Consider the following 15,584-nt stretch of genomic DNA (forward strand, 5'->3'; position numbering starts at 1 on the left):
AAGATGGCTCGTTAACTGCCAGACAAGTATTTCAGAGACAATGTTCAAATTCCAGTAAAAACAGCCACAGCTAAAGCTATCTCTAATCTAACTGGACCAACAACACATGTAGAAGAAAAATTTAGCAGCTCTTGAGATAAATCAATTGCAAGAACACCCTAATTTTTCCTTACTACACTCAGCAAACAATCATTGCCTGAAGCCAATAATTTGTCTTAGACTAAACAGGCTTTACTTTATTTTTGCATTGTTACCACATTATCCTTACAGTTGTAAATCCCTGTTAAATAAACCATAAAGTTTGTCACTGGCCCAAGAGTTAGACACATAAGCAATCTATACAACATTATCTAGATTTTTTTTAACTATGGCATAGGGCCTGAGGCCAAGGAAATTTGGAGCTAAACTGGCCCAGTGTGAGGGAGGATGGCATTTAAGGGAAGAGTGTTGGCAGAGAAGTAGGATAAATGTGTACTGTAGACCTACTTCCCTAGAACCCAAACAGCTGAAAATTCAAATAACGAGATTTTTGCTCTTAGTCAAGGATCTCTGCTCTTCATCCTAATAAAGAAAAAGGCATTTCAAGAGTGTGAAGTAGTGTCTGAATCACAGTAAAGCTTAGATTTTGCATAATTTTGTCTTGAGAATATTTATCCTTTGAAAAATAGTGCTTTATGATGAAAACTCTCAATACATCAGGCAATTCAATTTTCTAACCTACAAGCCACCTTATAAACAGGGACTATATAACTTTGTTCATCCCAATATCTAAACACAGGCCAAACACAAAATGTACTTAAATGTTCATTGGAATAAAACAAAAATGTGCATTATGATTCCATTTTTAAGAAAGAAAAGAATCCCATAAATATATACATACATGTATATATATATATATATATGTGTGTGTGTGTGTGTGTGTGTGTGTATGTATGTATGTGTGTGTGAGTGTGTGTGTGTGTGTGTGTGTATATATATATATATATATATATATATATATATATATATATATTCATATGAGCTTGAAAAAATGTTGCCAGATACACACTAAACTATTACCAGGGAGTAAACTTGAGGCAATGGAGAGAACTGATGTTTTTCTTTAATATATAATATAGTAGTTATGGTGATAAACTCTGGAGTCAGACAAGGTTCAAATGTCATTTCTACCATTTCTCATTTCTCATGTGTCACTGGGCAAGTTCCTTAACCTCTTTGTGCCTCTTTCTCTCATCTGTGAATGGAGATCACAATTGTTTCTATTTCATAAGGTTAAGATGAAGATTGAGATAATACATATAATATGCTTAAGGATATTTAACCCTTAGCAAATACTTGATTAATGTGGGCTATTATTTTGTTTGTTTCAAAATAAATAAAAGGAAAATACTTTATGGCAAAACAGTTGAAGAGGAACCATGTTATATTACAAGAAGAGGAGAAAAAAGAAACAGAGAGGGAAAATAACTATCAATTTCATCTCAAAGAAACTTCTCTTTCAGCCTTCTGACCATTTGATCCATGCTTGGTGCACAACTCTTATCTCAGGTTTTCCTTTCACCTTCCCCTGGGGATTTCTTTTGTCTGTCTTTTATGCTGAATTACCTTTTTCTGTGTTTTAGTTTCTTCATATCTTTTGTTAGCTCTCTCATTTTAGTAGGCCATACCTGCCACTATCTTTTTAAAAAATAATACACGTGAGGTAAACTTCTTTGAGATTTTGTATGCCTGAAAACTCTTTTAGTATATTCTCACACTGAACTGTGCTAGTTTAATTAGGTATAAAATTCTAGGTTGAAAATCACTTTTCTTCAGAAATTTTAAGACACTGTTCCATTGTCTTAGCTTCCAACTATTCCATATTTATATTTCAAATAAATATCATTTATTTGAAACTTGAGTTTTCTCTCTGGAATATTTTGGAATCTTCTCTGTCCCATGTGCTTTGAAAGTTCATGACTGGACTAGCTCTTTAATCCATGTAACACTGAGCAGACCCTTTAAGTCTAGCAACTGTGTCCCTAAGTTCTGGGGTATTTTCACATATTTTTGATAATTTCCTCCCCTCTGTTCTTGGTATTCTTCCCTTCTGGAATTTCACTATTTTCCATCCAATTTTTTTCTTTTCTTTTCTTTTTTTTTTTTTTTTGTAAGAATTTTATTGTTCTAAAATTTTTATTGAGTTTTAAATTTTTTTCTTATGATATCTTTAATTTCTAAGAGCTCTTTTTTGTTATTGTTTTGTTCTCTGAATGTTCTCTTTTTAAGAACACATAGCATTTGTTTTCTTATTTCATGGATATAAAATATTCACCTAGATCTTTGAGAATAATAATAAACAGCTGGGATTTTTCCCCCAGTTTTTCTTTCCCTGCATGATTCTGTCTCTTTTAATTTATTGTATTGTTATAGTTTCTGTCTTTTTTATATTGAAGTCTTTCTTCAAAAGTCTGGTAATCCCTTATAAGGTAGATGGGGTGCGGGGAGAAGCTAGAAGAAGTTAAAAGGATCCCCCCTACAGATTTAAGAAGGAGTATTTCCCTTGCCACCCCTCTGATATGAGACTCTAGAACTTTGAGACAGTAAATTTCTGTTGTTTTAAGCTTTAAAAAAAAGTTGGGTGGGGCTTATGGACTCTGGAAGAGGATGTGGTCAGATCATATGACTAAGGAGTGTCTGGTGTATCTCTAGGTCTTTTCTTTAGAGCTGGCCAGAGTCCCCAGATAGGGTTTCTTCATTTCTTGCCTCACAGAGGTTTGAAACCTGAGGGTTGGCAGAGGAAGAGAACCAAAGGACTCAGCACCCAGAATATAACCTTTTAACTGATTACCCAGATGTGGGATGGTGCTCACCTGCAATAGTTGCTGGTATTATTGGACCAGAAATCCACTGTTCCTCTCATCTGTTTCTGGAGTGGGGAGATTAGAAAAGGGGAACTAGGGCTCTAGGAGCCTCCAAAAGACTTGCTAAGTATCCTTATCCTTAGCTCTTAATTTACACTTTTTAATGTATAATACCTTCAATTTCTTGGTCATTGAGTCTTTCAGAGATGTAAAAATTCTTATGCTCCTAAGATCTTTGTGCTCTTGGCTTATGGTATAGCTTTTCAGTTTTCTAAATTCAATTATTGTTCATCCATCTACTTTCCAACTTGTGGCTTTCTCCTCTCCCTTTTAGCATAGATTTTTGACTTTAAAAACATGCCTTTACTGCCATATTAGTGGTGTTTCAGAAAGGAGAATGTAGGCAATTGACTTCAACCCAAAATCTCCAACAATGTTATTTTTAAATGAGAAAAAGTCAGCAGGATTCAGTGATGGATTGTATATAAAAGGTGAAGAAAGAAATCTGATGTAATTCCAAGATTTCCAGTCTGGGTGATTAGGGAAATATAGTATCATTTAGAGAGATAGGGAAAAGGAGAGAGGAAACAGATGGGGTGGGAGGGTAGCAGATGGTTCTGTGAGTTTAGACATATTGAAATTGAAGGGATGGGAAACATCCAAATGGAGATGTTATGGAGACAATTGAAGAGGCATTAATGGAGCATGTAAAAAGGTGAAGGCTGGCTATGTAGATTTGAAAATAAGCTGAATTCGAGTTTTATTAAGGTAAGGAAGAGTAGGTAAATATTGAAGAAGTGAGAGCTTAGAAAGAATAGAAAAGACCCAGCTTGAAGAATAAGTAAAGAATAGAAGAAAAAGAAAGTTTTTTCACCAGAGAGAAAAATAGACATGGTTAGAAATGGAAGATAATCAGTATTGTGTACAATGTGGAAACCAGTGATAGCGTGTACATTTGAACAATCCGCAGGCCAGGAAGTGACTGAGTCCCGATAAAACTTCAGGATAATGCAGAAGCCCCCAAAATGTCATTTGAGATGTTAATCTCACAGTAGGAACTGAGGAATATGGACACCAATGGGACCTCCTGTGATACCAGTGCACTACAGTGAGGAAAAGGACAGATGGTATCAGAATCCTACAAGTAAGCCCAGAGCAGGGTCAAGAGCTGGAGAGAAGAAAAGAAAAGTGGTTGGTGGAGATTCCAACAGGTAGACAACAGGTGTCTCAGAGGTACAGGTACAAAGTTCAGAGATCCAAACATGGAGAAAATCAGGTCAAATCACTGAGACAAGGGCTGGGGATATGGCTCAAGCGGTAGCGCGCTCGCCTGGCATGCGTGCGGCCTGGGTTTGATCCTCAGCACCACATACCAACAAAGATGTTGTATTCGCTGAAAACTAAAAAATAAATACTAAAATTCTCTCTCTCTCTCTCTCTCTTTCTCTCTTAAAAAAAAAATCACTGAGACAGGGAAATAAACAAACAAAAGAAAGAGCTCAGACAAACAAATTACTACCATCAGAGGTGGGGCACCAGCAAAATTAGCTTACAGAGAATCATAAACAGAAAGATCTCTAACAGCTTCCCTCTCTAGGAGCATGCCTTAATCCCAGATGGGAGCTAGAGTGAGCTAACACTGACAGCTAACATAAAGGCAACTAATCTATTAAAATGTAATACTCTATAACCCAGAAAGTCTATCTTGCTATTTACCCTAGAAAAATACTCACATCTGTGTACAAGAAGTCTATTCAAAGATGTTCATTGGGACATTGTTAGCAATCAAAGATTTGAAAACAACCTAATGGCCATCCAGAGGGGAATAATTAATTAGGGGTACCCAAACTGAAAGAATACATAGCCATCAAAATGAATGAGATAGTACTCAATGTCTGATATGAGAAGATCTCCAAAATTTAACACTGAATTGAGGAGGGGAGTGGCATAATATGATGAACCATATGAAACCATTGGTGCATTTTAGGGAGAGTGAACAAGAGGGAGAGAAGAAGAGACATGACAAACATAGAGGGGTTCTGGAGGACAGAAAACTGGCAGATCATTACGGGTTATCCCCTTTTGACTCGTTGCATTCTGCAGCAATACCAAGTCCGAGAAGAACTATGAAAAGGCAACAGATGTGAGAATGTGAGAAGAAAGGAGTTGTCACTGGCCTTCAGGAGAGTGCTATACTGGCTGAGCAGTAGAGGTAGGAGAAACATTGGGGACCGGGAAGAAGATGGAAGGTGACTGATTGGGTGTGGTCTCTACACCTTACAACTTGGCCTTTAAGGTTAGCAGAGGGATGCTGAAGCTGGCACATGGAAAGGTACAATGAAGACTTTTTGACTAAGGGAGATCTGGGCATATTTGAATTTGAAATCAGTAGGGAAATGAACATTGGAAAGAGAGTAATTGCAGATGTTATAGAGACAACAAGGATGTGGGTTACAGAATGTTGGTGGTTGAAAGAGCTCAGACCTCATTTTGTCCCCATATTTTACACTCCAGGAAACTGAGGCCTAGTGAGGTGCTGTGAGAAAGATTATGGTTTTAAATCCAGACTGCATCTCTTAGTAGCTTAGAAACTGCTTTAAGGCTGGGGTGTGGCTCAGTGGTAGAGCATTTGTCTAGCATGCATGTGGCCCTGGCTTCAACCCCCCAGTACTGCAAAAAAAAAAAAGAAAGAAAGGAACTGCTTTGAGCCACTACTTTCTCATGCTCAGAATAGGTATAAAAGCTGACCACTTCCCACAGTTGTGAGGGTTTTTTATTGTTATTATTATTAATGAACTTATAAGAATCGACCATGCCTGTCATTCTTTTAAGTACTTCACAAATATGAATTAACTTAATCCTCATAATAACCTTATAAGATAAAATTATTGATATTCCCTTTTTCATGTCCCTGAAACATAGGCCTACACATGGCTAGAAAGTGATAGACCCAGGATTCAAAGCAGACAGCTGGTTCCTATGTCCAAGCTCTTACTCAAGCTACTGACTCCAATTTAAGTCATGAAAAGTCCATGACATGATGCCTCACATGTTGACGAGAAGTGAAAAAAATAGTCACATTTATTACTAGAGAAAGAGCTAGCACTAGAACTCAGGTGTCCTGGTGCCCAGGTTCATTCCTTTATAACACATTGTGTGGGTGACTTTATTCAGAACGTCCCTAGAAATAATGGGAAAATGACAAAAAGAAGCATCCACTATCTCTGCAGAAAAACCAGGCCCAAATGACTCTGAACAAGAATTTCCCAAGCACAGGGAAGGATTCATTACTTGTCGGTCAAACCCATACCAGGACATGTTCTGAGCTCCTTCATTTCACTGGAATTTGACTAAGTCGAGTATTGCTTAACCCAAGGGGATTGCAAGTCAGTGTGTGCCGGGTTCTGTTCATGACTAAAAGGCTCAGGGGTTACTCCAGTTGAACTGGGCTAACTGGGCTGTGCAAAACAACCACACAAGAGACACAAATACCTTTTTCATTGGGGTCACTGTGATGGCTCCTCTGACCTTAAGGGTCCACAGAAAGAGAGAGAGAGCACGTTCTGACCCCTTTTATTGAGGAGAAGCTATTCAAATGAGGCAAGGGGTCAGGTTTCAGGGGGCTAAGTCTAGCTTCATGATGTCCACTGTCAGCAGGTTGACTGACATCTGGGTAGGCCACACCCAAGGGCCTAAGAGAAGGGGACACACACAAGGCACTTCCATGGAAGATTCTATCCTCAACAGGGCAAGGGGTAATATTACAAAGGAACAGGTGAGCGTAGCTCTACCCTGGGGCTGTAGGAAGACACACCCATGCACGAGACACCAACTCTCGAACCCAAGAAGGGTGGGGAAAGCTCTGCCACGTTTCTGTGACTGAGCGCCTCAGCACCCAGCTGGGGAGTGTGACTCAGTCATGTGCAAGGTTGATCTCCCACAAGTGTGTTTTAATCAGCTTTTTCGCTGCTGTGACTAAAAGACCCAATCAGCACAATTGTAAAGGAGGAAGGGCTTAGTTAGGTGCTCATGGTTTCAGAGGACTCAGTCCATAAGTGGCTGGTTCCATTCCTTGGGGCTCAAGGTGAGGCAGGACATCATGGCGGAAGAGTATGGCAAAGGTACGCAACTCACATGATGATGAGGCAGCAGAGAGGGAGTCTACTCACCAGATACAAAATATATACCCCAAAGCCACACTCCCAATGGCCACCTCCTCCAGCCACACATGACGGGCCTCCAGTTACCATTCAGTCTATCCCACCAGGGATTAATTCACTGATTATGTTAAGGATATAACCCAATCATTTCTCCTCCAAACCTTCTTAAATTGTCTCAAACGTGAGCTTCTGGGGAATACCACATTTAAGCCATAACACAGTATTTAGTAACCTTTCTACTTACGTAAAGAAGTTTCACTCAGTTTTGTAGTTGCAACAATTTTATATGGTGGCAGCTTACCATGGGCATCCAAAAACATGACATCATAGCTCCAGACCATGCTGGCTTTCCATCAGACTGGTTCATGCAGCTCAGTAGCAGCAATCAGTCATCTCCGTTCAACAGCTGTGAAGTATATTGGTAGCATCACTTTAACTTCTAAGTAAGGAGGTCTCCACTGTGTGGAAATGGATATCCTCCTCAGTAGGCTCTGTAGAAGAGCCAGAGGTGGGGTAAAGGTTGTAGTGAGCAGCCAGGAGGTCAGTAAAGCACAGGCCAACTGTGGGAAGGGAAGTTGTCCCTCTTTCCGGGAAGGGCCATGCTATCTTCTTCATGGTACATTTCTCCAGAGCATATTTTGGCTTCTAAAAAAACAACTTCTGCTTCCAGGGAGATTTTCTTCAAAGGTTAGGACTCAAAAGGCTTCGGTTGAGACTTCATAATGCATGTGATGATGAAGACAATTATAAAGACAATTACAGATCGACAGCTGCAGGATCTAAAATGGCCACTACTCTTCTCTTCATTTGTGCCTGCAATAAAACTCATTAAGAGCTTAATGAGAATTTAAGGATTCTTTTCTCTATGTTATTCTGAAGATCTGGCACTAATTAGAAGCCCAGAGTTGTTTCCCCAGAGCCTGGGGCAAAAAAGAAGAGAAGTAAGAGTAAGATATCCATTCTTCCAATTAACACTTACAAGGGCTACGATAAGGAAGGTTCTGCACTAATTGTGTGGAGGTGGAGAGGGTGAGAGTATGTATAATCACTACCTTTCAGGACTTTATTTACTGCACATGATAAGACATGGAACTAGGTTCTCAGATCAGTCAAAAGCAAACCTGGATTCAATTCCCACTGCATGCACCCTGTGTGACTCTCTCAGATCCATTTCCTCACTATGAAAAGGAGGGTAATGTAGGCCTGTCCTCATAGCATTGCTGTAGGAGCTAAACAAAATTGAGTATTTAAAAAGTTCTGTGGTGTGCCTAGTGCACAGTTGGAATTCGTTATGTGTTATTGGATATTGCTATTATTAAAAATAATCCAGAGCAGATGAAAATCACTTCAATCATGAATATTCATAAAGGTAACAGTTAGGTTTTTGAATAGGGATACACTTTGAAGGATTTGGACTTCTGTGAGATTGGAAGTTTTACAAAATATTTGAAAAGAATAATATTTATGTGGTCTCCCAAAATTATGATTATTCTTCTCTTCAATGCTGTGGATATGCCACCCTGCCTCTAGACTGTCCCATGTACTGTCTACTCCCTGGGCTCTGGACCTCCATGGCCATCTTTCCTAGGGTCATCTCCCCTCAAACACAAAGCAGTTTTCCTGGATCTTTCTGCTACCCTGGCCACAGTGCTATCTATGCCACATTTCCACTCTTCACAGTTAGCCTTAAAATTTTTCTTGAAAACTCGCCTCTCTTATGCAGAACTTAACCTGTTTTCTGGAACAAACCAATGTCACAAATTAGATCAAAAATCTAGATAACGACTTTTCTCTGTCACAGATATTTCCATTTCCCCAGGAACATTTAGGGGTGGAGGAAAGAGATGTTAAGAATTCTTTGTTTGGGCTGGGATTGTGGCTCAGCGGTAGAGTGCCCCCCTAGCACGGGCGGGACCCGGGTTCGATCCTCAGCACCACATAAAAATAAAGGCAATGTATTGTGTCCATCTACACCTAAAAAATTAAAAAAAAGAATTCTTTGTTATTATTGTTTATTATTATTATTATTATTATTATTGCTATTATTATTATTATTGGCCTCTTGCTTTGTGGCATGGAGGAGTCCATGAACTTTTCTCTGGACCCAGATGTCAAGGAAATGTAGTGATGATGCAGGGGAAATGACAGGCACCACCAGAGGACCAGCCTCAGGGCCTCAGGGGAACAGCTGTACCAGCTCAGCTCCAGGCTGTCCCTGCATAGTGCCAAACCCCAGGACACACCTGAGTGTGGCAGAGTAGCAGGCCAGGCAAAGGGTTAAGGAGAAAGAGTGTGGGGGGATGTCATCAAGTCCCTTGGTGCTTTGGGATCTATTTTGCGCCTGAACCAGAGTCTCATTTGACATTAATGGAATTGGAAGCTGGAAGTTTCTTTGGTTGTTTGGGACGTGCAGCAGCTGGCATGGAAATGAAGAGGGACCCAGCATCATCTGAAATAAATCCGGTATGTGCAGGAAAGGAGGGGCTGCCCCACAGCTTGGAAGGAAGGCGGTGTCCTCCAGTAAGGAACTCTGTGCCGGCATCTCGTGTCTTGACCTGGCTGCCCAGCGTCTGCGGTTTTCGAGCCTAGTTATTAGCTTCACATGAACCTGAGGTTGGAAAACCTCCACCATCCTGGTCTGGGGAAGCAGGAAGGGAGCCTGCCTCTTCTTCATATCTTTGTAAAAGTTGGTCAAAGCTGTCTAACGTCTGAACCCTCTTAGTTCAGGCTCAGTACCCTGACAGGATTTAGCATAGCCACCCTTTAATCTGGCGTTGAAATAGTTCTATCACCGACTGGGGATGTGGCTCAAGCGGTAGCACGCTCGCCTGGCATGCGTGCCGCCCGGGTTCGATCCTCAGCACCACATACAAAGATGTTGTCCCACAGAAAACTAAAAAATAAATATTAAAATTCTCTCTCTCTCTCTCTCTCTCTCTCTCTCTCTCTCTCTCTCTCTCTCTCTCTCTCTCTCTCTCTCTCTCTCTCAGAAAAAGAAAAGAAATAGTTCCATCCCATTATAGTTGAATGTGAGATCACAGGCTTAGGGAATGTAGAGCACTCACCCAGCATGTGAGAGGCCCTGAGTTTAATCCTCAGTACCACACACACACAAAAAAAGCACAAACTTTAAAGTATCACCCCACTGGTTATGAGGAGAGTGTGCAGCCTTTCATTGGAGGGATCCACATGCCCTCCTGTTAAGCCTTTGGCCTAACTCCCAGTTTACAGCATATCCAGAGACTGGAGAAACAGGTCCCGCCAGGAGGAGCCAACCAGGCAGATCCAAACTATGGGACATTCCACAGGAGAATAATTCCAGTCTCTTCAACAAGTTAGTAGCATGAAAAAAAAGGTGGGAGGATTGCTCAAAATTTAAAAAATTGACATTTTAGAGCTATAAAAATCCAAAATCAAACCCAAGACAAAACAAGCTGTGGGGTGAGACAAACAGGGTTCACATCTTGTTTTGACCATGTAGCCTTAGACCAGTTGCACAACCTCTCTGAACCTAAGGGAGTAAGTTTCAGAGATATTAAGCAACTGATCTACTTCATAGAACTATTGTTCAGATGAACTGGGAAAATTCTGGAAAGCCTTTAGCATAGAGTGTTTGCAAACTAAGTACTCAAAACCATCAGCTCTTGGAGATTAGTGGGTTGGCCTTTGCCTGCCTGTGGAGCACCCTGGGTCTGGGGCCATGGTGGCCTACCTGCTTACATACTTACCTACTTTCCTGCTTACCATGATGGGCTTCTCCACATTGGATGCCTATAGTCATGCACTGGGGACTGTGATCTCCCCAGGCACTCTCCCCATCACATCCACACACTTCTTAGGGTGAGGCTAGAGCAGCAACCAAGGTCTGCTTGTGAGGAAATAGTAAGAACATGTTTAGCAGTCACTGTTGGGCCCTGCCCCATCCCCTGGAACTTTCCTATTTCAAGGCAGTTGCTGGCACATACATCTCTCTACCTCAGGGCTTTCTCTACCTGTTGGAGCCTTCCCTGATCTCCAGAAGTGGTAGGGAATAAACACCCCTCTGCTTCCTCCCCTCAGGAGTTCTCCACCAGTGACAGCCATTGGAGAATAGGTGTCCAACACCCTTACCCCTCTGGTGAGATATCTCTGACACAGAAACAGTGGAAATAGTGTATTCCACACTGTGTCTGAGAATTTGGCAGCAAGAGTAAGTTTTTCTCATATCCACCAACAAACTGGATACCCTCTAGACTAGCTTTATTTGCCTTCCCCTGAGTTATCCCCTACATCTGTTGCCTCTGTTTCCAGGATGATCACCCAAATAAACTACCTGCATGGAAAGCTGTCTGAGGGAACCAAAACTAAGATGGCACATACATGAGTTTGGATTGTACACTGAGGGCAGTGACAACTGATGATGTACTGACTAAACTATAGTTCACAGTGTTCTTCTAGAGATCTGAGCTATCTTGCTCTTGCCTTTCCACCATCAGTGTTAGAGTTTGAATCCAATCAGAGCAGCAAGCGCCATGCCTCATTCTCCACAGTTACTCCCAGAGCAGCACCGGGCACAGTGGGCTCCCTCCAGCCTCCCCTCCACAACAGCCTCCTCACCTTGCTTCCCACCAGGAGTGATGGCTATGAAGCTGGCACCCTAGAGGCCTTGGTTACCCAGAGACATGTTGGCTGCTTGGAAATGCCTGAAGTTTAAGCATCCAATCCTGCAGAGGGCATCACTTCTGTAATAGAAAACATCTAGAAGAGGTGAAGCTCTGGACAACACCTGACTGACTGCCTGTGAGTTCTGAGCCCGGGGATCAAAGTTCAAAGATCAAAGTTCAAAGCCTCAGCAACCTAACTTCTGCAGGATCACTGAGAAAGCCCTGGAAAAGACCCCCAAAGACTGCACTGCTTCTATCAAGAGAATCCTAAACTCTCTACCTTGCCCATGAACACCTGTGCCTATGGACATGCTGAGGAGGCCCAGAACAAGTCAAGAAGCAATAAGAACAGGCAGCAGGACAAATGGCAGCAAGGCCTTGAGCACCGCTCTTGGAACTACTTCAGAAAGAGTGAGAGTCCAAGCTGGCATTATGGTAGAAGTGGAGCCGAGTCCCTGACACTCTTGTGTAACGTTCTGCTCCCTTCTCGCGAGATGTAGTCAGAATAAACAGACTGAACACACTGTTCTATTGTCCTATATTCCTGAAGCTAGCTACTCCAAGATCTATGTCCTTTACCAGGCTGCAAATTGGTAAAAAGGAAGCAAGCTTAAGATCAGCAAACCTCTTGCTTCTGTCCTTTAGCAATCATGCAGATTTGCTTTCTTCTGCTATTAAAACACAAAAACAAAGAACTGGGGGATAGCTTAGTGGTAGAGCACTTGCCTAGCATGTGTGAGGCCCTGGGTTTGATTCCCAGCACCACCACCAAAAAAAAAAAAAAAAAATTCTATGACATGGATTGTGAGGCATAGTGGCTCACATCTATTATCCCAGCAATTTGGGAGGATCAAAGTTCAAAGCCTCAGCAACTTAGTGATACCCTGTCTCAAAATTTAAAAAAAAAAAAAAAGTCTGGGGATGTAGCTCAGTGGTAACGTGGATTCAATTCCCAATACCAAATAAGTAAATAACCCAGAAAGCAAACACATGCCAAAACTTGCCCTCCAGAACTCCAAAAGAGATCATAGAGTTAAGATTGGATGTCATCAATATAACTTCTGCCCCAAGGAAAGTAATAACTAGGGTCTGAGTGGTCACCCAAGTACACCAATAGAAGCTCAATCACAGGTCAAAGGAACCCTCTGTCCTCACTGCTTTGCCAAGTAACCTGAACTGCCGCAGTCTGGCTGGGCACAAATCAGGAGCCACTTGTCAAAAGAAACTAACTTTATTTTTAGAACCACACAAGCCAAACAAAACAGCTCCTCAGGAAAAACCCTCAGAGCCCAACTGCCACCACCGTCTTCCCACAAGCCTCTCAACCTCCCCCCACTCCTCCTGCTCTTGAGGCCTATTGGCTGGGTCGCGTGGGCGGAGCCAAAAAAGTTCCCCAATGAGCAGCTCCGTAGTCTGAAAGGGCGGGGAAACAGCCCAATGAGCATAACTGCAGAGGAGCCAATCAGCTAGATATTGCTGGGGCTGCTGTGAGCCAATCATCAGCTGGCAGTCTGAAAGTTTGCTGGGGCCCCTTCGGCTGTGGCTCTCAACACTGAACCAAGTCTGGGACCCTAGGCCACCTGAACAAAGAATCCCATTGCTAGGCAGAGGGCCAGAGTAGTAATAATGTTTTTGTTTTGTTTTGTTTTAAGAGAGAGAGATAGAGAATTTTTTAATATTTATTTTTTAGTTTTTGGCGGACACAACATATTTGTTTGTATGTGGTGCTGAGGATCGAACCCGGGCCGCACGCATGCCAGGCGAGCGCACTACCGCTTGAGCCACATCCCCAGCCCCAAGTAGTAATAATGTTATCTTGGTATTTCTTGGCATTGTATTTGATGAGAAATACAAGAAAAAACAAGGAAATGAGCTGGTCTCTTCTTTGGTGTCCTCTAAATTTCATACTGATGTGATTTTTCAAAACCCCAAAGACTTTCCCAGGGCAGGGTTACTTCCTATCTTGGATCAGCTGAAATGTTTTAAAACTCACAGCTGATGGTTGATATCTCTGGAACTCAGGAACTGGCACTGTCCAGGCTGACATTAGTTCTGTGACAACAGCTGAATCTTTGCTCTGAACTACCCTGAACTCTAGAACATCTGATTCACCATACTCCTCTCTACCCTGGTCTTATGCTCCCTTAGCAGCTAGAAGCTCATATCTCCATTTCTGGGTCCACAATTTAAATTTACCAAAAAAAAAAGAGAGAGAGAGAGAGAGAGAGAGAGAGGCAAAAAATCTGGCAGGCATTAGTAAGAGGAGAATTTTTCCTTTAGGAGAAAAATACATATTAATTATATGCTGAGTGACCATTAGACCAGATAGAGACCATCTACTAAAGGTTAAATTTCAGTGTAAATGAGATAGAGGAGGAGAAGGAGGAGGAGGAGGAAGAGGAGAAGGAGGAGAAGGAGATAAAGGAAGGCAATTTTCTAAAGACGTCTTAAAAAGTATTATAACTAGATTGATATTCCCAATGGGAGAGAAAATATACAAAAAAATTCTTTCATCTAAATTAATCCATTAGCAATGCATTTTAACAAATTTATCCACTGACTGTATTCAGAGTAGCATAGGCATGTGACAGCCTGATTTTAGCATTTAATTCAATGATGTACTTGCAGAGTATATTTAAAGGGAAAAGATACAGATTTCATTCAACAGAACTTTATTATTCTCATTATTATTGTTACTATTTGGTACTGAGGATTGATCCTAGGGGCACTCTACCACTGAACTGCAACCCCAGCCTCCCACCCATTTTTTTTTTTTTTTTTTGAGACAGGGCCTTTTAAGTTGCTGAGGGCTTCATTAAATTGCTGAACCTGCCCTCAAACTCCTGCCTCAGTCTCTCAAGTTGCTGGGATCACAGGTGTGTGCCACCACACCAGGCTCAATTGATCTTATTTGGCAGTTTATACAAGAAGCTTCAGAATGTTTTTTTTTTTCCACCTGCTTTGCTTCAGTGCTTCTAAACTAGATAGGTCTGCTGCACTGTCACCTTCACACCCAATGTATAGATAAATACAGAGAAGAATAATCCCTGGAAGGAAAATGAAGGTTCACTGTGCTTAGTTTGCATCCAAACACATAATTCACATTGATGAAAAGCCTCCAGTGATTGCTTATCCATTACAGATCAATTGCAGATGAGGCTTTAACTTTATTAGAAGCATAATTTAGGAATCCTGTAAACACTTAAGATTTAAAACCCACCGATGGAAAGCATAATCATTAACCTATGTGTGAAATTAAATCTAACCCTAAGGAATATTTATGTGCACATTGAAACTCCACCTGAGACTTTTCCAAGAAAATTATATACTAGGGGAGTATAAGGCAATTTAACCAACCTGGCTCCTGGAAGCTACCATCCTATCCTAAGGAGTGTCACCTTAGTGTTTGTCATCTGCTTATTATAGTTGGCTGTGGGAGACCCACTAGCACATGACTGAGTCCATTCCCCTAGGGTTCGCGTGTCTGTGTCTTCATGCCTGGGTGTGTCTTCCTACAGCCCCAAGGGAGGAGCTACGCTTACCTATTCCTTTGTAATATTACCTTGCCCTGTTTGGGATAGAATGTTCCATGGAAGTGCTTTTTGTGTGTCCCCTTCTCTTACTGTGCCCTTGGGTGTGGCCTGCCCAGATGTCAGTCAACCTGCTGACAGCAGACATCATGAAACTAGACTCAGCCCCCTGAAACCTGACCCTTTGTCTCATTCGAATAGCTTCTCCTCAATAAAAGGGGTCAGTGCGTGTTCTCTCTCTCTCTCTCTCTCTGCGGACCCTTAAGGTCAGAGGAGTCGTCACAGCCCACAAAGAAAAAGGTATTTCTGTCTCTTGTGTGGTTATTTCTCACAGCCCAATTAGCCCAGTTCCCCTGGAGTGACCCCTGAGTGTTTAAGTCTCGAGCAACCCGGCAGTTGGCCCTCAGT

Source organism: Marmota flaviventris, chromosome 2, assembly GCF_047511675.1.
Source record: "Marmota flaviventris isolate mMarFla1 chromosome 2, mMarFla1.hap1, whole genome shotgun sequence".
Lineage (NCBI taxonomy): Eukaryota > Metazoa > Chordata > Mammalia > Rodentia > Sciuridae > Marmota > Marmota flaviventris.